Here is a 25,059-nt window from a genome sequence, read left to right as displayed (position 1 = left end):
GCTCAATTTCTTCCACTCATAGTGTGCTCTTGAAATCGACATTTATTGTTCCCTATTTACCCCCCCCCCCCCTTTTTTTTTTTTTTTTTAATCTTTCTTTTTCTTGGGCACCTTTACTTGTAATCCAATAATTTTTTTCACTAACCCATATTCTACCTTTTTTTCTGGCGCTGAAAGGACCTAAATTTGTCGCAAGCGCCGTAAAACCTTTTTTAAAAAATCAAACAGCAGAATTAGGTATGGGGTCTATTAACTTTCAATAATCAACAGGTTGTTAATATTACTGAACAATTTTAGCAGGGCTTTCTTTCTCTGTGAGAATAAAACAGGAAACAAATTGTAATTATAAACATATTTTATATCTTTTTTTTTTTTTTTACGTCAATTATCATTTTGTCACTTTTGTGTTCGAAATCTTTGAGACGTTTCTTTACGCGAAATTCGACCTACAAAATAAAATAAAAAGGAATAGGAATAACTCCTTTCCCCAACCCGGTTTCGAGGAAAAATTCAGCCCTGACCCAGCCCTACAATCGAGGCAGCCTCTGTTTGACTGCTGACACCGAAAGAGGTCACGGCTGCTGTGTACTGTGTGTGTTAGTTATGGCGGCCCTCCATTGACAGACGTAAAATGGGATTGTCTCCTGTCACCTGTTCCGTTTGCTTGGGATTTGTGAGGTGAAAGTGATTTCTTGCGTATCAGACTTACGTTTTAAGTCCTGTTTATTTCTAAAGGATCGAATTGGATTTTTTCCTAAAAGCGGTGAGTACATGAACTCCACATTTGTAAGTGATCAAGACGTGTGTTTTGGTCTGATCGATTTTTCACTGCCGATGAAGATCGGCCACCTCCCACATAAAATGTCTTGAGGAGCGGACAGTGATTCGATTGTTGTAGTGTGAATTTCCATGATTTGTGGGCGTGGCACAACTACCTCTGGCTGAAGTGTTGCTTCTTTTCATGCATTTTATCAAATGCTCATGGCAAATCTAGTCAGCATTTTAGATATGTTGTAAAATTCATTTTAATTTTTAAGGTTCATTTAAAAATACAGAAACCTCCCCTCGACGAATGCTCAGACCTGACTGAGACTTGAGAAAGTGAATGATTGAATATCTGGCTAGACACGAAACACAACTTCCTGGAACGAACTGACTGATGAAATTGAATAAGTTGCGATACCAATGTCGAAATTGAAATAGTGTCACTTTGACTTTAAATGACGCTATATTGGATATTTTTTTGTCCACGGTCCACTGTTGTAGTCAGTAAAGCCGTCTTGTCCTTGTGTCTGCATCAACAGTTGGTGTAAGTGTATGAGTTTTCCTTTTAACCTTTCTCTGTTGTTATCCTTTTCGATTGATTTACTTCAGAATAATTCTCTATCATTATTATGTGGCTTGTTGACCATTCACTACTGACTTTTGGATAGAGTTCTGAACATCATTCTAAATGTTAAAATCTGGAACAGCGTCAATTAAGAAAGCGCTCCTTCTCTGACTAGATTTAAATTAATGAGTTCATCATTATAGGATTTTTACACCCTTGCTTTTTGGAATTCTGGACCTGTTTCCCAACAGTTGCGCAAGCTCGCTAGTGTGGTTAGAGCAAAGTTTCGATTCCAAAACACAAGAAGGTTAGAAATCTTTTATTCTACCCCTCAATTGATTCCGATTTCATCATAACAGACAATTGTTTTTAATATTTCTTTTTTTAAAATCTTATTTTTGTGAAATTTAACGCTTGATAATCTGACATCACAAATTATTATTGTAAGCTTCAAGCTTGACATCATTATATGTTACTATTTATTGGGAGAGGTAGAAAAATATCAATTCACATTATGATTTTGGCTAACTTACCTTAGATCTAAATACACCGGGTTCTCAAATATCATTTGATATAATGTAAGTTGTGTCTATGGCCCTTTACTTTTATTCTCCTAAGGCAGGTCAGTTACCAGGCAGAGGCTAAGACCAATAGTCCAACTCAAATAGTTCGAAACATGAAAGTAAAAACAAGTCATTTAGCTTCCAATTATTAATTAATCTACCCTTGCCCAAGTTAAGAAATCAATTGCTTTCATTTACATGTATTCAAACGAGAGGCCAACATATATATTAACTCACTGACCGCCACAGCCGATACATGTGCATTAAAAAATTATATTTTGACCGTTGACTGCTGTGGCTGAACCCACTCGGTTTCATATTTTACTATTTTTTTCTAATTCTGACCGAACTGTATGGGCCATAGCAGTTTGACGACGAGGTAGTTCATTTTTAAAATCTTTTATTTCATACCAAACATTATGGGGTACTTTGTAATTTTGACATTCTTTCTAGCAGGCTAAAGTAATAGATAACCTGGAATTTTTCTTTTAGTTTTTCAACATAATGGAGAAACGAAATCAATTATTTGTATGTATTTCTCGAGTGAAAAACAATATCAAAACTACTTGATTTTATTTTAGTTATTACTCTGATTATGTTGGTGATTGTTTTCTGTTAAAAGAACATTGATTTTTACAGTTTTTAGTTAGAATAGTATTCAAAGGCAGTGTTGACTCCAATTCAATTATTTTTTGGGGGTGGAAGGGGGGGGGGGGGGCATAAAATTGTCTCTTTTTCAAAATATTACGATGCAATCCAGAATTAAAATGCAACAATACAAATGGTATCATTTGAAAGAACAACACAGACAGGTTTTTTTGCTTTTTAAAAACTGTTTTATTGTCATAAAAATTGTGAACATGGTGAATTTTTAAACAACATGCTTAAACCTCGGCTTTGCAATTCTGAAAACCTTAGCAGTCAGTGAGTTAATGATTGATATTTCAAATTTAAAGTAAAAAATCACCCTGAGATATTTTTCAAATGTGAATGGATTTGTTTTAGTTTTAATGAAAATCAATTTTCCATCAAACTACTTAGATTCTTTGTGCAGCTATGTGGTCTTGTGATATGACACTCACTTTCGGTTTCCTGGGTTCAAGCCTCGCTCAACGCATAGTTAAGTCCTTGGAAAAGGCTCTTTACTTACATTCTCTCACTGTACGCAGGTGTAAAACGAGTACCTGGCCATTAACAGCGTCATTTCTGTCAGAAAAAGATGTAATATCGCCTGACAGGCATCATGTCTTGTTCTACGTGTTACATGTGGCTGTTGGTCAGGGACCCTTTGTAAAGCACTTCATGATTAGTGGATATTGCGCTATATAAACGCTCAATTTTTTTTTTGTTTAAAAAAAAAATAATCTGATGTGGCTGTAACCTGATTAAATTGATTCTCATTACATAATTTTCAGAAATGTCTCTAATTTCTCTGATCTGTTTTAATGTAAGCAAGGTGAGGCAAACAAAGGATTTTACCCCATCATTCACCGTGCGGCTATGTGGTCTAGTGGTATGACACTGTCTTCCGGACTGGAACGTAATGGGTTCGATTCCCACTCTGAGCGGTGCATTGTTGAGTACTTGGAAAAGGTTATTTACTCACGTTTTCTCACCATACTCAAGTGTAAAATGAGTACTTGGTCATCAACAGCGGGATCTCAGTTGGAAAAAATTGTTTTATCGCTAAACAGCCGTCATGTCTCATCTTACAAGTCAAGTGTTGCTTTTGTAAAGCGCTTCAGTATGTTTAGTGGATATTGCTCTATATAATAATAATAATAATAATAATAATAATAATAATAATAATAATAATAATAATAATAATAATAGAGTGATGAATACTGTGGTTCAATATATTCAAACCAGTTTCATGAATTTAACAACAATTTGTTTGTATTATTACAATTACAGGAGATTGATTGGGAAGAACTTTCTAGTGGTTACGTTTTGAATATTTTTTTAGTTAAGTAGGAACAACTCCTGTCAAGTCATATCATGTCAGCACCTTCAGGATCTGGTGAATCTGAAATCATATTATTCTTATATTATATAATATCATTGAGTTGAAACAATTCATAATAGGAGTAGTTGTTTAATGATAATGTGCCACTTGCATTTTTCCTGTCCCAGATTCTAAAATAATATATTCCGTTTTCATTTCACGAATAAACAGGAGGAGGTCTGCAGTCTTATGGTAAATGGTATTTCAGTAAGTGCCACTATGTCAGGACCAAATATATCTTTGATCGACTTGGAAACTAGCGTTGACATGTTTTGGTAAATTGAGCTAGTGTATACTATAAATTCAGAATATTCCAAAATGTATTCTATGTTCTCCTTAAAATGGAATTTATTACCCGCCATCGTCTGAATTTTCCCGTATTAATTGAACTTACCTTCAATTATTTGACCCTTACTTCTTCCGTGTTATTATACTTACTCAACTCAGACTTAGCATCAACTCATAACTGTCCATGTTGAAAAACTTTGGTAGTGGTAGGTACCCTCCTGATAGAGTAGTGCATCTAGATACAAGTTTTATCAGTGTCAAATGTTTTCATGGCAAAATTTCAGCTAGTTCTTTGTCGTCAACTGAAAGGGGACAGACATTAATTTATTATTGATCTGATTTTCTCGTGGTTTCAAAACTTGTTGATTGAAAAATAGCTGTGTGGTTTGAAGTATTTTATTTTAGATTTTATCAACTATTATCTCATAATGGATTCTTCCTCATTAATCGCCTCCTGGGTCGTCTACTATTACTGCCATCAAATTAAAATCAGAACCAAAATATAATTCCCACCTCTAAATACAGCTGGAGAAAATGAAAAGAAAAAAAAATGTGCATTTATATTCGTGCAATATCCACTTAAGCGCTTTAAAGGGAATCCTGGCCAACAGCAAGACAACATGTAGGACAAGACTTGTTGCCTGGTGGTAGGCAATATTGCAATATTTTTTCAAACTGTTGCAACTGTAATCAGGATAAACTAGCCTCCAATCCAGAGGGTAGCAAACTATTGCAACTGTAATCAGGATAAACCAGCCTCCATTCCAGAGGGCAGCAAACTATTGCAATGTAATCAGGATAAACTAGCCTCCAATCCAAAGGGTAGCAAACTATTGCAACTGTAATCAGGATAAACACCGGCTCCAAGGCGTTACTAAAACCTAAGCAAGTTAAATTTGCATTAAAAAATTATATTTTGACCGTTGACTGCAAAATTGTTAATAGTTAAGATGTGACCCACCATCTCAAAATGGTATTAGTATTAAGTTGGGATGAATTGAATAATAAAAAATAAATAAAGAATTAAGATGATAAGAAATATGAACTTTCAGCTTTTTGCGATGAGAAATATTGTGTTTATCCTCCTAATGTAATGGATAGAAATTAACCTGAAGTGTTTATATTTGTGGCTTTGCATTCAATTTCCATCACCTACTTGATGCTGGCATAATACTGCTTCTAGACTGTGGGTCACATATTAGATGAAAAACATTGATCCTAATAACTAGCACATAAACTTATTTGTTTGACACTGACACCATTAGTAGGGGAAACATCAATTTTACATCTAGTAAGACAGGGAAAATGTGTGGAAAAAATCATTTCCCAATTGCTGGTCGATAGTCACTTGTTTTCAGGATAGGGATTCAAACTTAAGACCCCTCATCATCATCATCCATCGTGGCTTGCGCTCTTGAGCACGTTGCCGGTCAACGGTCTCCACGAATCACGCTCCTCTGCGGTGCGCATGAAATCTGTGTTACTTTTAAAGTCACATTTGGCCATTCTTAGGTTATTTAGATAAGTCATTCTTTGTCTTAAGTCATTCTTTGTCTTCCTCTATCTCTCTTTCCTTCGATCATCCCAGATGTTACCATCTTTTCTATTCCGTCTCTTCTCCACACATGTCCCGGAAACCGTAACTGCCTCTTTCTGATGTTATCGATCAATATTCTTCCCTTTCTCACCTTCTCCAACACTCCTGTCTGTCCATGATGCCCTCAACATTCTTCTATACACCCACATCTCAAATGCCTCTAACCTCCTCGTACATTCTTTGTCAAGCATCCATGTTTCACAACAGTATAAAAGGGTACTTATAAGATATGTTTCTACTACTTTCATTCTGGTCTTCAAGTTTAGGTTGTTGTTTGACACAACTGGTCGCATTTTATGGAACATCTTAGGTTCAAAGGTAGTGAGATTTATTACAGCGATAGGGCATTGACATTCATACAAGCATTACATTATGAAGCACAAGAGAAAGCAAAGGGTTATCTATTTTTTGATAAAAGATTAATGTCCTGAACATAAGGCTCTGCTGTTGTTATCTAACTGGGTAGTACAAAGGCCTTTGAAATGCTGATAACTAATTTTAATGAAGCAAAATTTACATCCCCCGAACCACCACCAAATATCCCCCACCTTCTCAGCCTTTTGTGCTGATCAAGCATCAAGAGGATGAGTTTTATGTTTTTACAAATCTTCATTCCATTCCTTCCCCCTTCCCCTTTCCAACAATCCTGTTCTAGTTGTATAATTAGTCTAGAACTAGCAGTAGGTCTATGGAGTCCTGGGTTTTTCCTGGTTTTTTGTATCAGACTTGTTACCCTCTGTATTAAACAAACATTTGTGTAGCACAATATCCACTAAACGTGTTTAGAGCGGTTTAAAAGGGGTCTTTAACCAATAGCAACACTTAACAAGTGGGATGAGACATGAAATCTGTTAGGTGATATTACAATTTTTATCAACCGATACGTTGTCAATGGCTGGGTACTCATTTTACACCAGAGTATTATGAGAGAATGTAGTAAAGAGCCGTTTCCAAAGACTCAACCATAGGTCATTCAAAGTAGGATTCGAACCCTGTCCGAAGTCAGTGTTATACCACAAGACGATATAGCTGCACAAAGTGGGTATAGGAGGAGGATAGAGCGCAGTGAAAACATGTTTGTCCCAAAACTAGTCCATAAAAAAATATCAATTATCTGTTAGGTATTTTGGGGGGTGGGGAGGGGGGGGGGGGGGGGGGGGTGTTTATTTTTGTTTTGTTGTTGTTATTCTCATTAATGAACAAATATTTGATAATCCGAAAAATCTTTAACAAGATCAACAGCTCAAGGTAATTGATTGCATTGCATTTACTTTTTACTTAGCCAATGATCCTTTCTTCCAGGTGTGATGTACACATGTTGTTTCTTTACAGTTTTACTTGCAAAACTGTTTACTATAACACAGGTTTTTATGATTGCATGTTTCACACAATTCCTCTCAGACTTGCCTATCACGATGATAAATTCATGCAAGTAAAAAAATACTGGCTCAAAGCGGTGTGATTATGATTAATTCAGTAAAGCTTATTGAAAATGAAATTTCCGTGTCATAGAGTCCATTTTCAGTATCTTGAAGCCTTATTGAATCGTGCTCATCATAGATCTGCTGGATAGGATACCAACGTAATATTTGATTTCCATTCATAATGTAACATGACAGAAGTCATTGGATATTTAGCTGCATTTTGATTAATTGAAATGTTGATAGGGAAAATTTTACTATGATTCTTGACTAATGTTGTGTGTTAGATATTAATATTAATTCAATAAGTTGTAACATCGATATGTAGATCTACCGAACATTGTTAAATTAACAATGAATGTTGGTTGTAAAACTTTGAATGATGTTATCGATGCATTACAGTTACAAGGAGCAGTTAAAGGTTTATAAAGACTAATATTAACTTTCAAATGATACAATAAGATATTATATAATTATAAGAAAATGAATTGAGCAGTATAGATAGCATTATTAAGGACAAATGGGCCATCCCGTGATTTATTAAAAAATGACATGTTCAATTTCTCTCATTTTTAAAAAGAATATCTCCAAGCCAAGTTTTGTTCAGGGACCATTCCAGAGTTTCCCTTTATTTCTTACAAAAATGAGTGATCTTTTATTTAAAGAGGTTTAATGTATTTAAAATGACGTTCAAGTAAATTTTGGAAAACATTTTATTCAAATTTGTCTTTAAAACTGACCAATTTTAAGGATAACTTGAATACACCTTGAACAAGGTATAGAGTATGGTTTCCTGGAATGCATTCAAGTTTCCCAAGTATTTTTCTGGATTGTTCTTTCTTTCGCTTTCCTGGAACTACAGTTTTCTCTATCTTTTTTAAAATGTCTGAGAGGAGTTCCAGTCGTTGGAATGTAATTTGCAATTTTTCCAACATCAAAACTATGAATTAAAACATTTCCTGTATGTAGATCTATAGGTCTTATTGTGTAATCTTTTCTCCTCGTATGATAATATTGGAAATTCAGTTCAGTGATGATTGATTAAATACTCTGTCATGCTATGATATAGAAAGCTTTTTTTTGTTTGTTTTGTTTTGTCCAGAGAACCTTTTTAACCCTCTCCTTACCACCTGCATCAAAATCGTCACATTTGTTACCGACACAATGTACATTTTGTTTCTTATTCAAATATATTTTGTACATCACAGATTTTGAAGAATAATCTTTGTTTAATCAATAAGACCATTAAGTTGTTTTGTAGAGAACTTGTTTGAGTTTTAAAAATATTTTTTTTCTGCTGGATAAGCCTGCCATTTTGGGAAAATACTGAAAATGATCGGTAAGGAGAGAGTTAAGCTTCAGGTTTGAGACATTTTGAAAAGTTAAGTGGGGACGTTGAACATTGACTTTCCATAAGCCAGTGGATCCTTCACCCATCCACACGTTGCTGAATCTTCTATTATTTCCCTATATCATTTATAGTCCACGTGGCTTTGTGTCCTGGTTCTGAATGTGCCATTCAGGCTCTATCCTGAGTCTTCTGTTGAATGAGAAACAGTCTGTTAGACTGATTTTGTTTTGTTTTTTAATGGATGATATTTTTTTCTTCTTGGAAATCATCTGACCCTTATTCGTTATGTCATCGGTAGGGTCTTTGCTATATGTTTCGTATGTGTAACATTTTTGTGTATTCCTTTGGGCGGACATCCTGTTGCAGAGTAAGTATGGAAACTTTACTTTCATGTGATTTCAGACCATCTGCAAGGACAGTTTGCTCTTAGATCAACTTCTGACCTTTGTTAGTTGAACTGGTTCCCTTTAACGCTTGTTATCTTGATCTAAATGTTTTGACTATGGATGGTAATCTCCCTTTTCACTGACGCTGAAATGAACCAATATAATAATAATAAATTAACAATAGTGTCGCGTTTGCGGTTAAACCTATAGAAACAAACACAAACCAAATTAACATTAGATAATCATTTAAATATATATATAATATATATAATATATATATATATATATATATATAAAATATATATATATATATATATATATATATATATAATAATATAATATATATATATATAATATATATATATATATATATATATATATGTATTTGAAGTAAGCTTTCTGGCTTAAATGAAAAGACTTTTGACATGCTACCTTTGCACCCAAATTGCATTGAGGCCGGAATTGCCAGTATGGCTTTTTAATGCCAACTCAATATGTGGCATTAAACAGAAAACATATAATATAATCATTTTTTAAAATTTCATGTCTTTGGATTTTACATTGAAAATTAAATTGTTCATTTTAACCTGTTCATTGCCGCTATCTGGAAAGACACGTACGTATTTAAATATATGGTCAGAAAACACGCCCTTCAACGCAGGTCCAGGTTGGAGAGTTTGTTTTTATTTTTATTTTATCCCCCCCCCCCCCCCCCCCCCCCCCAACAATTTTTTAAAAATGAGGGTTATTTAAATTGATCGATTTTTGAAGGACGAATTTTCTGGCTAAATATTTAAATACTGGTCTTTCCGGAGAGCGGCAGGTAACTGGTAACCGTGAATTTGACTACTGTGGTGGTGACTGTGTAAGAACTATCGAGTAGAGTAGTAAAAGTGATAGTGAGGATATCATTGTTAATATGACTGACTATCATTGGGTGATAGATAGTGTCTCCTGGTCTGTTTGCCATTGAGGTAGATAAGGTTGGTTGGTTGACGGGATAGCGTTTGTAGGGCATTGTGTCACTTCGCGGGAGGACACACACACACACACACACACACACACAGAGAGAGAGAGAGAGAGAGAGAGAGAGAGAGAGAGAGAGAGAGAGAGAGAGAGAGAGAGAGAGAGAGAGAGAGAGAGAATGGGAATCTGATGTTTGATCTTGGGCTCCATGGTATAGAAGTTCTTTGTTTTTAGCCAGCCATTGTTATACGCAGTTTTCACTAAATTATATCAATTGGACTATAAACGTTCGGGATTACACTTAGTTTTGTGTGTTGGCTGGCGAATGTTATGAATTGTTTTGTGTTTTTTTTCGGCGAAACGCATATCATCAAAACCGTCCTTTCTTTGAACAAAATAGTTCCCTTTGCCCCTTGGTCTTACCTTTTTTTTTCTTCTTTTCTCCGATGTACGCTTCGAATCTCAGACTTCCCAGCTGCCCTGCCCTTGCCCTGTCCTATGCAATACATTATGTACAGGACATTCGTGGGCACCAAACTCACAACTGCCCTCTCATACCACAAGACCACATAACCGCACATCGAGGGATTGTATTGCTCGTAGAATCTTCTTTTCCCTATTGACCCAGTCCCCTTTGGCTTACTTTACTTGGGTGCTTTTAACTTCATATCAACAACTTTCCCCTATCATATTCCTAGCCCTGAAATGATGTTAAAATTAATATAGTTGTCACAAGCGCCGTAAAACCTCTAAAAATAGAGCTTTTAAAGGCTTTGAGAGCAGCCAAACTAACGTTTGGTTATCTACGCCCATCATTTGGTGCTCTGAATGTCCCGATATTTAGCAATCCTCATTTTCAATTACTTTATTTAATAAGCTGATTTATGAATTCATTGATTCATGTTTACATTTTTTTAAATTTGTATTTAAATTGGCAACTTTCGATTTGTAAATACCAAAAACGGGACGCCGATTAGAATTATATGATATTTATTATATTCTTTATATATTATTTGGATGACGCTGGCTTCCGGCGACAACAAACGTGTTGTGAATGTTTACGTATTTTCTACACATATTTTTATTCATGAAAAAAATTCCTTTTTTGGGATGCAATAAAGTATTATTTTATTATTATTATTATTATTATTATTATTATTATTATTATTATTATTATTATTATTATTATTATTATTATTATTATTATTATTATTATTATTATTATTATTGTTATTAATAATAATAATAATATTACTAATTTATTTATTTTAAGGTTATAGAAAGAAATTAGATTATCTTTTTGACTGGCACACACCCCTCCGATAGTGTGAGGCCAGTCCCAATCTCCCGTAATTTACTAGTTTTATTATAAATAAACTAACCTTGCATACAGGGACAATGTCTTCAATGTGTACATACATAGTACAAGTGGTACGTAGTATATACTACAATGTTAATGTATGTATTGTGTAGAACGACAACAATCAGGCCCAATTTTTGTGTGTGTGTGTGGTGCGTACTGCTTGCAGCATGTCAAGAGTATGTTTGACAGTAGCAATACTTGTGTCCCTCAACAAAACGCCTTTTTTAAACACTTCAGCCAGAAGTCTTAGCTCTCTCCTTACCAGCAATTTTACATATTCTTACCCACAAAACTTCGCACTCAACCAACCCAAAAATAGATTCTATTTTTTTTTCACTGAAATACTAAAGAAGTAAGTTCTCGCTATACATGTTTTTTTTTTTCTTCTCCTCAGCAAAACAAGCTCTACAACAGTGTTACATTTGTATAATTATAACCCCTAGAAATTCGATTTTTGTTATAACCCCCAAAAATTCTTTAAATTCTGTGATGTCCAAAGTGTAAATGTTGCTGCTCGAAGCTCGAAGAAATAAATAATAACGTGAAGTTGAATGTAAGCTTCAATTTAATTACAAAAATAGATCAAATGAACGTTTCCGGTTTCCCCTTTATCAACAAAACAGGATGATTGAAACACCACAGATGAATGAGACGATGTGGTAGTGGCGTAGTTAAGATGAACATCATCTCATTCATCTGTGGTGTTTCAATCATCCTGTTTTGTTGATAAAGGGGAAACCCGAAACGTTCATTTGATCTGCTTTTGTAATTAAATTGAAGCTTACATTCAACGTCACGTTATTAGTGATGTCCAAAAGAAATCAGACTGAGAAAAATGTATGGTTGTATCGTAACTCATGTGACGACTTTACTGTGATTGGTAAGAAGAGGGTTAAAATCATTATATGCATATTGGTGACCCACCTTATCAAAACGGTATTATGTCAGGATGATTCGGATGCTAAAAATTGATTTTAAAGTTAAACCATACAACACTTGGCTACATTTCACGTTTGTTGTAAGGGAATTTAAGGAACGCTTGGTCCATTTTAAAGGCCAATTACTGATATGTTATGACATAAAACATTCAATCTCAGATCTCTGATCAGTAGAATTTTATAATCACTTTCTGCCACCTAATGCATCCCGGCCTTTTTGAGATAACTTACTTGACTTCAGGCCTTTCGCTTCCTGATCTTCCGATCCGGATGCCTCTGATTGTCTCTCTATTCGTCGGTGTCAGTTACTCCTACCGTCCACGTTTTTTGTTTTCTTTTTTTTGTTGTTTTTTTTGTGTGTGTGTGTCTGTTTTTTTTTTTTTTTGGTGGTTTTTTTTTTTAATGCTGTTATGCTCGATAAGGTCATTGAAGATCCGCCTTTTGATTTTAGTTCTTGATGGCTTATGAGATGTAATATATTTCCATTAAAATGGCCGCCATATTGTTCTGAAATTATCTACTCCGAGACCACTTATGAAGGATAATTGAATGGGCCATCATCCCACATTGTAGAAATATTTTGAAAGAAGATTATCGTTTTTAGAAACAAAAGTATACCTTTTCAAATTAATGCCTGTTAACACGTTTAAAAACTATATTAGACATTTTTGTAAGACTAAAACGGATAATATAAAACAGATACTACATTATTTGCTATAACAAAACATCGTCTTGGGCATATATCATGCAAATGATAAAATCAATCAATAAATAAATAGAAATATAATATAAAATGAAATCTGTATTTTCTTTTTGAAGTATGAGAGAATGTGAACATGGCCTAACAAAAAAATGGGAGAGCCCCCGCATGTCCGTCCAGTAATTGTTTTCTGGCCAAAATGTAAAAGTGTGTGGTTTTTTGTGGCTAAAATGTCTACGTGTGTTTTCTGGCTAGAGGATCAAATGTTCGTTTTCAGGCCAAAAACGATCTCTGTGCTCTCTGGTTAAAAGAGTAAAAGTGTCTTTTCTGGTCAAAATATGATGTCTTTTGTCGCCAAAATGATGTCAAATAGCGTTTTCTGTGTGTGTGTGTGTGTGTGTGTGTGTGTGAGAGAGAGAGAGAGAGAGAGAGAGAGAGAGAGAGAGAGAGAGAGAGAGAGAGAGAGAGAGAGAGAGAGAGAGAGAGAGAGTTTTTTTTTTTTTGTCAATGTGAGTTTTCTGGCCAAAATGTTAAAGTATGTTTCGTCAGAGTACGGGACGCAATGGTAAGCAAAGGAACTTAATCACGAACGACAACACGATTTGGTGGTAAGTAGCTTTGCTATACCAGTCATGTGTTGTGATTATGGTGTCTTGTTTTCTTTTGCTGTCTCGAGCACCACCGTGTCAATTCTCTTCTAATGACCTTATAATTAATAACACTGACATTAATAATAATAATAGTTATAATAATAATAATAGTTATAATAATAATAATAATAATAATAATAATAATAATAATAATAATAATAATAATAATAATAATAATAATAATAATAATAATAATAATAATAATAATAATAATAATAATAATGATGATAATAATAATAATAATAATTACGATGATGATGTTTGAAATTAGAAATCTTTATCAGGGATGGATTGGACTCTTGCTTATCTCTTAGAAAGAAAAAACAACCCTCTCAAAAGTGTAGTCGGGTCCTGTCATTTCTTGATCTGAATGAGGTGATTTGGGGAACAAATGGTGTGTGTGTGTGTGTGTGTGTGTGTGTGTGTGTGTGTGTGTGTGTGTGTGTGTGTGTGTGTTTATTTATGGTTCCACGTTTTGAAAGATCATTTATAAGACAAAAATAAAGGCCTGCTTTTCATATTTGTTTTTTTTTTGGTAACAAGCCTTTGTATTTCATCAACATCAACATCGATCATCATCATAATCATCATCACCATCATCGCTCATTCATTCATTCATTCATCCACTCATGGATCCTGAAAGCTAGGAATATGGAATACTAGCACGTCTGTTGTAAGAGTTGTAAGCTGTGGAGTGGAATATTACTTGTACTGACGTGGGGGATGTATTGTGAAATTGATTTTTTTTTTTTGGCCATATTTGTATTTTACCTCCTTATCGGCGAGATTGGATTTCTCCCTAGTCATATCTATTCTGTTAAAAAAATAATAATTTAAAAAATAAAATAGGGCTGGGGTTAAAATTGTTCGTTACAGCCCATGTTGAATTTTTATCAACGACCCCAGAATTATTGATTGAGCAATTGAGCTAGTGTTTTGTATGTATGTATGTGTGTGGTGGGGGGGGGGGGGGGAGTAGTAGTAGTAGTAGTAGTCGTCGTCGTAATAGTAGTAGTAGTCGTCGTAATAGTAACAGTAGTATGAAAAGGAGAAGGGGCAGAGGAGAAGGAAGTTGAAAGAATGGAAGGAAGGAGTGGAAGAGGAGTGATGATAGAAACGTGTTTTCACAGTCGAATATATTGTCCAACCTCGGAGTAGTACCAGTCCATATTGGCAAAACATAGGGTGAATCAAATCAAAACCTAGACAAACAAGTAATGATGATTATTTTAAAAAAAACGAATCAAAGCGCCAAACAAATACGAGACAACGCAAAACTAAACAAAGTAGTATCAGACTAAACAAAACATAAGAAAATACCAAACAGAAGAGAATTACAAAAAAAAAAAAAAACAACAAAAAAAAAAAAAAAAAAAAAAAAAAAAAAAAAAAAAAAAAATATATATATATATATATATATATATATATATATATATATATATATATATATATATATATATATATATATATATATATATATATATATATATATATATATATATATATATATATATATATATATATATATATATATATATATATAAAAGGATAATGATGTGCCGTCGTCAGCCATGCACAACCACCCTACCTTATCTCTTCAGTGTTCGAAATGTTCACTGACCTGGACGGTTTTCTATTACATATTATCTTTATACCTCTGTTATTACCTTCCTGTTTGTATGACACACACACTCTCTCTCTCTCTATCTCTCTATCTATCTATCTATCTATCTATCTATCTATCTCTCTCTCTTATCTCATCTCTCTCTCTCTCTCTCTCTCTCTCTTCTCTCTCTCTCTCTCCTCCACTCTTCCATTTTCTCTTTCTGCATCTTCTATCTTCCTGGCCCCTGTGTCCATTTTTTCTCTTTCAATGCAACTATTCTATCCCGAAAAATGGCAATTTGTCACCTTTTTTTTTAAAAGAGCATTTTCCAAGAATTCAACTTTGTACCAAAACATTCTAATGAAATGAACGTACTCGTATGTATCTATATCCTTGATATCATACATTAAAAGTGTTGCAAGCCCTCTCTAATATCATAACAATCATTCAAAAGAGGGAAGGGGGAGGAGGGGTGTTAGGACATTTGAAACTTCGTGTCGACGTTGGGTATTAAAATCTCCCCTTATCAACATATCCAATAATAATACTTTAATCCCAAAACAGATCATCACATTTAACTCCTGGGCATGTCAGTCGTGGTCTGATAAAAACGTGTATTTAAAATATTGGCCAGAAAACTCGTCCTTCAAATATCTAACATCGATTAAAATGGCCCTCTCGAAAACGCTCAAACCGGGGACTTGCAAAGTCGATCTAGTCAGTGAATAGGAGGACGAGTTTTTTGGTCAAATGTTTTTAAAATGTACTTTTTTTTTTATTCAGAGACCAGCAGTATTGTGATATATTTATATAACTTAAATTGTATTTTAAAAATCGATGTACGTATGAAGTAAAAGTTGAATGGTCAAAATGTTTAAAGTGTTTTGCCAGTTTTGACTGGGGTCTCAGTTTATCCCAGAGGCTGTCATGTCTAGGTGTTGGTTTGTGATTGATTGGGGCGCCTATGACAACTGAGGTGATCTTTAAAAAGTTGGACGTTGATGGCTAACCGACGTGTTAAGTACGTACGTAGTTTGATTGTGGTAGCTTATGGGAGCTTTTGATACAGTGAGAACCGTTTAATCCGAAATCGGTTAAACTCAAAATACCAATTAAACGTAAAAAAGGATTCGAGGTGTTTTTATCCCCCCCCCCTCTCTCTCTCTCTCTCTCTCTCTCTCTCTCTCTCTCCCTCTCTCTCTCCCTCTCTCTCTCTCTCTCTCTCTCTCTCTCTCTCTCTCTCTCTCTCTCTCTCTTTTCTTTGCCATTGTTAACAATCTCCTGATAATCTTCGTAACTTATATTTTTCCCATTCTATCTTAAACGAAAATAAAAATAGCTTACGTTTACTTGGGAACAATGAAATTTATTTATTCATTCATTTATTTATTTATTATCAAAGAGTCACTAGTCCCGACAGGGCTGACATCCGGACCCTCTTATGGGCCTAGTTTAACATTGCTGTAATGGACAATATTTTGCATCTTTTCTTCTTTTTGTTGTTGTTTTTTTTTTTTTGTTTGTTTGTTTTTGTTTTGAGAATTCCATTACAAGAATAATCCCAGAAAGAATTGGGTTACCAAACATGCATAATAAGTGCACGTCGACAAGTCCTTCATGCCATACACTTTATTGTATTCAGACCCAAAATTCCTTTCCGTAATCAATGATTATTCAGCCTTTATAACAAATACGCCATTAAGTTTGTTTGTTTTTTTTGTTTTTTTTTGTTTTTTTTTTTTACATTTTTGGAATAGACAACTCTATAATTTCATGCTTCAATAGATGATGTAAATCTTGCTGCCCGAAGCTCAAAGAAATAAATAACAATGCGAACATGAATGTAAGCTTCAATTTAATAAACACACTATCTGTTTTTCGTTTATTAAATTGAAGCTTAAATTCAATTTCACATTGTTATTTCATGCATAATAAATGACACAAAACCTGTCAAAAAGCCTTCATCATCATCATCATCATAAATCCCATGATCTGTTGATCGTCCCGGGGGGAGGGGGAGGGGATACACAGGATTCAGATCTCACCACTTTCCACTTTCCGCCATTCTTCTCGATTGTTGGCCTTCTCCAAGAGTTCTTCCATCTTCATTCCTGTCCATTCCTTGATGTTGTCCATCCAAACTTTCCTTTGTCTTCCTCTTCTTCTTCCTCCTTCAAGGGTACTCTCCATCACCGTTCTACACAAACTTTTATACCTCACATTGTGGCCAAACCATGCCAAGTTTCCTTCTTCTACCTGTGGTGATGAGGGGTTCCTGTCGTCCTTGACGATCTTCGTCCAGTACGTCTTTATTGGTTCTGTGTTCTGTATACGGCACCGCTGGAGTTTTCAATAACTTTTCATCTCAAAAGCAGATATTCTGCTCTCCAACTCCGCAGTTCAAAAAGCTTATTTAATACATGATAAATCTTCAAAACTTCTCTGAGGACAAAGTCTCAGATTTATGGCTTTGTGATAAATAGGGGCGGGGGGGGGGGGGGGGGGTCAGTCTTGGATGTGGAAATATGTAATCCGTGAAAGTGACTGTCCTTTGATATTCTTCTTTATTTTGTCTTGGTTTTTATTTGTTTTGTTTTGTTTTGTTTTTGTTATTAATCCTTTTTTCTTTTATTTTTGTTCACTATCCATAAATACATGGCCATAACATTCATAATTTTTATTTTTTAAATTTTGTATTTAGCCAGTCGTTCTCGCGGTAGTGTGCTCAGTGATGTGGTGCTATTCACAAAAGGAATCCTGGCGCTCATGACAACAACGATGACGGTGATGATGACGGAGTTATGTTAGTTATGATGGTGTGGGTGTTGGTATTTGATGATGATGTCGGTGATGATTATGATGATGTTGATGATGGTGATGACACCATTAATGGTGATGATGATCATGATGATAGAAGGAGAGTTAGTTAGTGTGAGGGTAATAATGGAGGAAGGAGGGATAAGCGCGGGGGGGGGGGGGGGGGGGTACATTGACGTGATTCGTCATCTGATTATCCTTGAGCTGTTTCTCTCACCATCCACCCTTCACCTTTCTTCCTTTTCCCTCCTGATTATTGTCTAGCCACATCGAGGTGACGTGGCTATTCCCTTAAGTATTACTACACTATACCAGATGTCAGCTTGACAGAAAATCGAACTCGGCTCGCGTAAATTTCGGGGGGATTTTTGGATTTGTATTATATATACAGTTGATATTGTATCTATATTATCTGGCCTGGTTATTGTTATCCTTGAGAGTGATGCCCCTTGTTTTAACGTAGTGGTGTTGTGTGCATTCTGTCGATTAATTCGTTGAACTACATATCCAATATCCATACATCAGACTTAAGAAATGTATTTTTTCTAAAATCTTTAATTTGATTCAAATTGTTGAAAAGTGAAGTTTTGTACCAGAACACCCTTTTAGTCTTATCGGAATGAAAAAATCAAAGCGAAAACAAACATTTCTTCTTTGGTAGATAGAGATATTCAATCCAACCATTGATATACTGTTATAGTTTGTAGTTTAGTATGTCTTACTACCAAACAAACAATAGATAGAGAAATAAATAGATGGATTAATAAATAAATGAATGAAAAAAAATTAAATTAAAAAAGCAACAAATAAACGAAAAACAAAACACTTTTTGAAAATATTTATCAAAGCATTATCGTTGGATGCCGTGATCGTCCACCTCTCTCTGTCGAGGGCAATGTTGAAAGATTATTTGATTTACATTGATGCCACCTCTTCGAAATTTTGCTGCCAGCTTTTCCTCTTCCTTCCTCCACCTCGCTTTCCGTCTACTTTTCCTTCCAGTATCTTCTTTGGGATCGTTTCATACCTTCTAATAACATGCAAGTTTTCTCCCCTTGATGATTTTCGGGATTTCTGTCTGTTATGTCGAGTGTCTCTAAGATTTGATTATTTGTTTCCCTTTCTATCCACGATATGTTTGTATTTCTCCCGTTCAGTCACATTTCAAATGCTTCAATTCTCTTTTCAAGACCAATTCTCAACGTCCGAGTTTAACAGCCATACAAAAATGTTGACCATATTATGTAACACTTGTTTAATCGAAGTCTTGTTGGAAGTCTTATTTCACGCCATTCATTTATAATATATCATTTCTATATATTAAGACGATGCCTACCAGTTTGTTAATGCCAAAAAGGCCCTTAGACTCGTTAGAACTTTTAAAAACAGTACGTATCAATTTTCAGACTATTTGACAAGTTTCAGGGATCATCTTAATCTGTCATGGAAATGTACATGGCTTAACTGGTAGAGCACTCGATTCACAAGTAAAGGGACCGATATTGATCCAGAGATTTTTTTTTCATATCCTTTTGCCCATCTAGAAGTGATTGGGTAGCGAGGTTGATACAATTTGGCGTTGGCGGGAAAATACACTGTGTTAGACTGGCGAGGCTTCCTCAAATAAGCAAGAGGCAGTGTATACCATTTCTCAGTTTTGATATTTTAAAAAAATGCTATAATCCATTTTTAAAAGGTGGATGTGGTGCCAGGCACCAAATTAACCAAATTAGCCACGCCCCTGCTTGATTGATTCTTCCAGTTTTCTTGATAAGTCTGCCCTATTACCTTACTGTTATTATAATATGTATATAGATCGAAGTGACAAATTCCAGAGGAGGTACTGGTTTAAGATAACGATCTGATGCAGAATGTATAAAACAGTACTAGACAAAGGAGAGAGAAAAATACCCCCCCAAAAAAAAAAAAAAACAAAAAAAACCTCAAATAAAAATAAAAACATCCCAACAAATAATACGATTTTTGTTCTTGTATTTTTCTCTCAGCTTTGTCTGGCACTGTTTCATGCACCCGTTTTGAGATCAATCATTGTTGTTGTATAGTCATGATAGCGCTCATCGTCACGTTGTATATATATATATATATATATATATATATATATAATATTTAAAAAAAAAGTAATAAAGATTTAAAAGTTCAGTATTACAGATAGCACAATTCCAATACGTTAGAAAGACCATGCTGTATGTAGTACGACACTGACGTTAATCTTATAACCATCTGATTTATTCCTCCAGGTCCCTTGATAACAGCCCCGTTACTATCATTATCTTTTCCGTTAAACCTCTTAATACCGCCATAGTTATAGTTACCGCTGTCTTATTGAACTTTAAAATTTAGCGCAATAAATCTCTCAGAGCCATAAGGCCCGTGGAGCCGGAGTTTATCCCGGTTTCTCCAGCGTTAAACGAGCAAAATAAATTGCTAGTTTCCTTCTAGATAGGACCCCGGTGACTGGCCAAGTACTTCCCGCCCGATCAAACAGACCAGGCTACCAAATCACTTTTGGGCGGATAGGGCCTGAGGGGAGGGTGGGGGGGGGGGGGGGGGGCAGAAAAAAATATCTGGACTGCACACGGAATCGATAGGATTCCATGTTCTAGCGGTGCTTGTGTTCTATCAACTGCACGATCGGGACCCTCAATTAGCGCAATACTATCCATTATGTGTTCATAGCGGTCTATAATGTGTTACTGAGCCAACATAACCAAAGGGACGATACATCACGCCATTAAGGTGTTGTTACATTTATTATTATTTTTGTTTTTTGTTTTGCCTCTGAACAGAGATGCTGTTTGTCGCCAGGGACAGAATTTATACATGAATTTGGTGCAATCGTGTTTTTTTTTTTTTTTAAATTATTTAATGACTCCACTTCACTTCGCCGACGGTGAGACTCCGACCATGAACCCATGCACAGCCGGCAATCGAACCCACGGCCCTCCAACCGCGACTGTCTTTCCCATTAAGCCACCAACCCGTGAATTACATCGATATTGAAAACAAAAAACAAGTGTATATATATATATATATATATATATATATATATATATATATATATATATATATATATATATATATATATATATATATATAGTGTGTGTGTGTGTGTGTGTGTGTGTGTGTGTGTGTGTGTGTATATATATGTATTATGACACAAAACTACGACCTGACCGCCGATGAGATGCTGTCATGCATGACTGTTGTGATGGGATTTTTTATGTTGTGAAATACATAAAGTGAATGCATACAACAAGGGTGGTACAAGTGTTGTTGTCCACTCTGTCGTACTCGGGGGAAAACACACACACACACTCACACACACACACACACACACACACACTAAACAAATATTTAAAATTACGACCAGAAAACTGGTCCTTCAAATATCGATCCAGTAAAATGACCCCCATCTTGGCAATAGCTCCTTAAATCTGGGACTTTAAGGAAGAACGCGAAGTCCCAGGTTTGAGAGTTTTTGCCAAGATGAGGGGCATTTTCATCTATTGATATTTGAAGGACCAGTTTTTTGGGCCAAAATTTTAAATATACGTTTATTTCTCGCGAGTACGGAAGCACTAACTAAACCATTAAACATATTTTTTGGCAAGAACCATTTTTAAAAAAAGCATTATTATTATTGTTATTATTATTATTATTATTATTATTATTATTATTATTATTATTATTTATTATTATATTATTATTATTATTATTATTATTATTATTATTATTATTATTATTATTATTGTTGTTGTTGTTGTTGTTGTTGTTGTTGTTATTATTATTAAGACGACTCCTAATGTTTTTTTCAAAGTCGAAACCCGGAGACTGTTTTTCAGAGGTCTCGGAAATAAATAAAAAGAGAAAGAAAGAATAAAAAATTATAGATGATTAATCAAGTGTACTGAAAGGTTTGAACATTCGTGATACCAAAACACAAAGCCAGTTTTTCCATGTTTATGAGTGTGTTGACACGGTGTGAGGCCGTTGTAAGGAACGTACAAGTCTTACACATCTTTACAAGTCTCGTGTTTAACTACACTCTCTGACATAGTTGTTGTCATTTTGATCTATCGATATGAAGAAAAAAGGTTTCTGGCCAAAATGAAAGAACGGAGAATATATAGATAGTATGCGCTTGGCGAAGAAGCTCATAACATTGCCATCCGGAAGTATAACGGACCAACACACAAAACTGGTGTATCCATGAACGTTTATAGTCGGGTTAATACAGTCCAGTGAGTATTACTCATAAACGCGGATGGCAAAAAACAATAACAGAGACCTGAGTGACGTCCTCTGCATACTATCTATAAAAAAGTTATGATGTCATCGTAGGAGGACCAGGAGTAGGTAAGGTGGCCATTGATATAGACGGGCTGTTTTCCCAGCTGTGTGGTGTGGTGTTGTGTGGACACTGTGTGAGGTCATTGTTCTCAATGTAGGCTACCACTTGGAGTGTCATGGTGGAATGTTGTCTTTGATTTCTCTACTCTCTCTCTCTCTCTCTCTCTCTCTCTCTCTCTCTCTCTCTCTCTCTCTCTCTCTCTCTCTCTCTCTCTCTCTCTCTCTCTCCACATGTTCGTGCGCTCGAGTGTTTGCAGTTGTATTTGAGTTATGTATGTATGCATGTATGTATGTATGTATGTATGTATGTATGTATGTATGTATGTATGTATGTATGTATGTATGTATGTATGTATGTATGTATGTAGTATGTAGGTATGTATGTATGTATGTATGTATGTATGTATGTATGTATGTATGTATGTGCGTGTGTTTGCATGTGTGTGTGTGTGTGTGTGTTCGTGTCCATGAGAGTTTTTGGCGAAGTAAGAAGAATCAGTTTGTTCCTTGTCGTGTGTTTTATGTAAACATTTATTATGTCATGTTATTTGCCATTTGGATTCTTCCCCCCCCCCCCCCTTATTTCCCTCGCCCAGCCCACTCTCCGTCCCCTTCTATAGACGTGTGAGTGCGTTTGTGTGAATAATATATGTGTTTTGTGTGTGCGTGCGCCTGTATACATGTATGTTTGTGTTTAGACACTTGATGTGCTTCTCTCTATGTGGTTTGTATGTCATTTTCTGGGTTACTACAGCGATTTTTCAATCTTTTTGTTATACCAAGGCAGTCATACGTAGATGGATTTTGAATAGTTACACTTCGTTACACTGTAGTTGTTTTCTTCTTCTTCTTCTTCTTCTTCTTCTTCTTCTTCTTCTTCGTTCCCCATCAAAGTGTCCTCATGTCTGAATGTCTAGTTGATGAAGGAACGCCGCTGTCATCCTCAGTTCAGTCAGGGGCTCATGTAGTTTTGTCTGCAGAGGTTTGGTACAGTGCCAGGTCAACATCCTTTCCTGCTGTGGAGTACTTTCGACAAGTCTGGAGTATAATATGGCGGATGTCTTCTTCTCCTTCGCCACACTCACATATGCCTGTTTCTCATATTTTGGGAGCGGAGAGTTCGTTTTACCTGGTGGGCCAAGATTGATACGTTTCCTCTCAGGTTTTTCTTTATCAACAGACGGGTCAATCAATCAGACACTGAACACAAGGTCGTGATGATTATTATAAGACTAGAATGTATTCATGGCTTTAGTGACTAATATTGATCATCCTGTCTGCTTGATAAAGGCGAAATCCAAAACGTCCACACTGTTCGTCTTTGTGGAGAATCTGGAGCTAAGATTTTCACTGATGGGTTATCTCACACAGGCTTCATGGAGCAACATTATTTGAGGATGTTCGAAAAAGTTTTATCCTAAACGTTTGGACACAAGTAGAGATCAATAATGAGTAATTCATAGAATCGCAGTGGTGTCGCCAAAAGGTCATTTTTGAACATTCTACACACAAAGACACCAAAGTTTTTTTTTTTTTTTAAATCTCTGTGGAATATTTTTGTCGCCACCAATTTCTCTACTTTGAAAATATAATGATAATTTTTATTGATATTTAATTGATGTCTAATTTAGTCTAATGGGATTTTAAAAATAACCTTTCGGTGAAGCCAAACGTTTACTTATTTACAGGTCTGATAACCCAAATTGTTATGGGCTCATTACTGTAATGGGACTACTCTCAACCCAACGCAAAGTATTTCCATTACAACCATTTTCATGTCCGATTTTTATAGCTTTGTTTGTTCCTGTTGTTTATTTTATCAATATTTTATTATATTTGATGTTTATTTTGTTTTAAATTAGCTTCGTATTTTCTTTTAACTAGTTCTTGACATTGTATTAATCTGTGTAAATATAACGATGAATGATATGTAACATGATAATTTCCATTCAGGATCAATAAAGTATATCTTATCTTACTTTGAAACAAGCCCATATCGCGCTCCGTTATCAGACCGGCTAATACGTGGACCTCGTTACAACCTCATATTTTTACGAATATCTCAACTTGGATTGGATGAGCGCTCCTCTGACCCCGAAAGCGAATGTATTTCTGTAATCTTGCTGAAATCCCAGCCACGCCGGTTTAATAAGCTTTCACTGTAAACTGGTGGTGCAAAGGCAATATTGGAAGGAACTGGGTTGACCAGAAGAGCTGGTCGGTCGTTTAAAGGAAGGAAGGAAGGAAGTTGGTGGTTAGAAGTGTATGTGTGTGTGTGTGTGTGTGTGTTAAAGGGGGGGGGGGGATGTTAAAGGAAGGAAGTTAGTGGTTAGAAGTGTGTGTGTGTGTGTGTATGTGTGTGTGTGTGTGTTTGTGTGTGTGTGTTAAAAAAAAAGGGGGGGGGGGGGTTATAAGTATAATGTAATTGATGGGGATAAAGAGGGATGACAAGGTTGGAGAAGAGTGAGAAAGGCGAGGGGGGGGGGGGGGGGGGGGGGTTGAAGATATATAAACTGTACTTTGTAATTATGTGGGTTACTAGACTGTAACTGTAGCTGTAACTATAAGTATGAAAAGTGAGTGGAGCAGGCACTTATGTTGGTAACAACAAGATATGAAGTGAGTAGAAAAGTGCCAGAAGACAATAGAGAATAAAAAATTTTTCGCGGCGGTGGTGGGGTTTGAACCTGCGACCTTATTGGTACGA

At 35.4% G+C, this 25,059-nt stretch overlaps 1 protein-coding gene across 12 annotated transcripts in view; it reads left to right on the top strand.

Moving 5' to 3' along the window:
• Positions 1 to 564: 564 nt before the first annotated feature.
• The window catches only part of LOC144959132 (uncharacterized), a 155,308-nt gene continuing 130,813 nt past the window's right edge, over positions 565 to 25,059 (top strand). For 4 of the 12 annotated variants that reach the window (XM_078891612.1, XM_078891608.1, XM_078891606.1 and 1 more), the window contains exon 1: positions 565 to 763. The gene's annotated coding sequence lies outside the window, so the exon portion shown is untranslated. The remainder of the gene's footprint in view (positions 764 to 25,059) is intronic. The other 8 variants (XM_078891610.1, XM_078891603.1, XM_078891613.1 and 5 more) reach the window with 5 other exon arrangements.

Source organism: Berghia stephanieae, chromosome 13 (assembly GCF_034508935.2).
Source record: "Berghia stephanieae isolate SIO BIC M18660-M18661 chromosome 13, UCSD_Bste_1.3, whole genome shotgun sequence".
NCBI lineage: Eukaryota > Metazoa > Mollusca > Gastropoda > Nudibranchia > Aeolidiidae > Berghia > Berghia stephanieae.
This window is presented reverse-complemented; position numbering and strand designations above follow the sequence as displayed.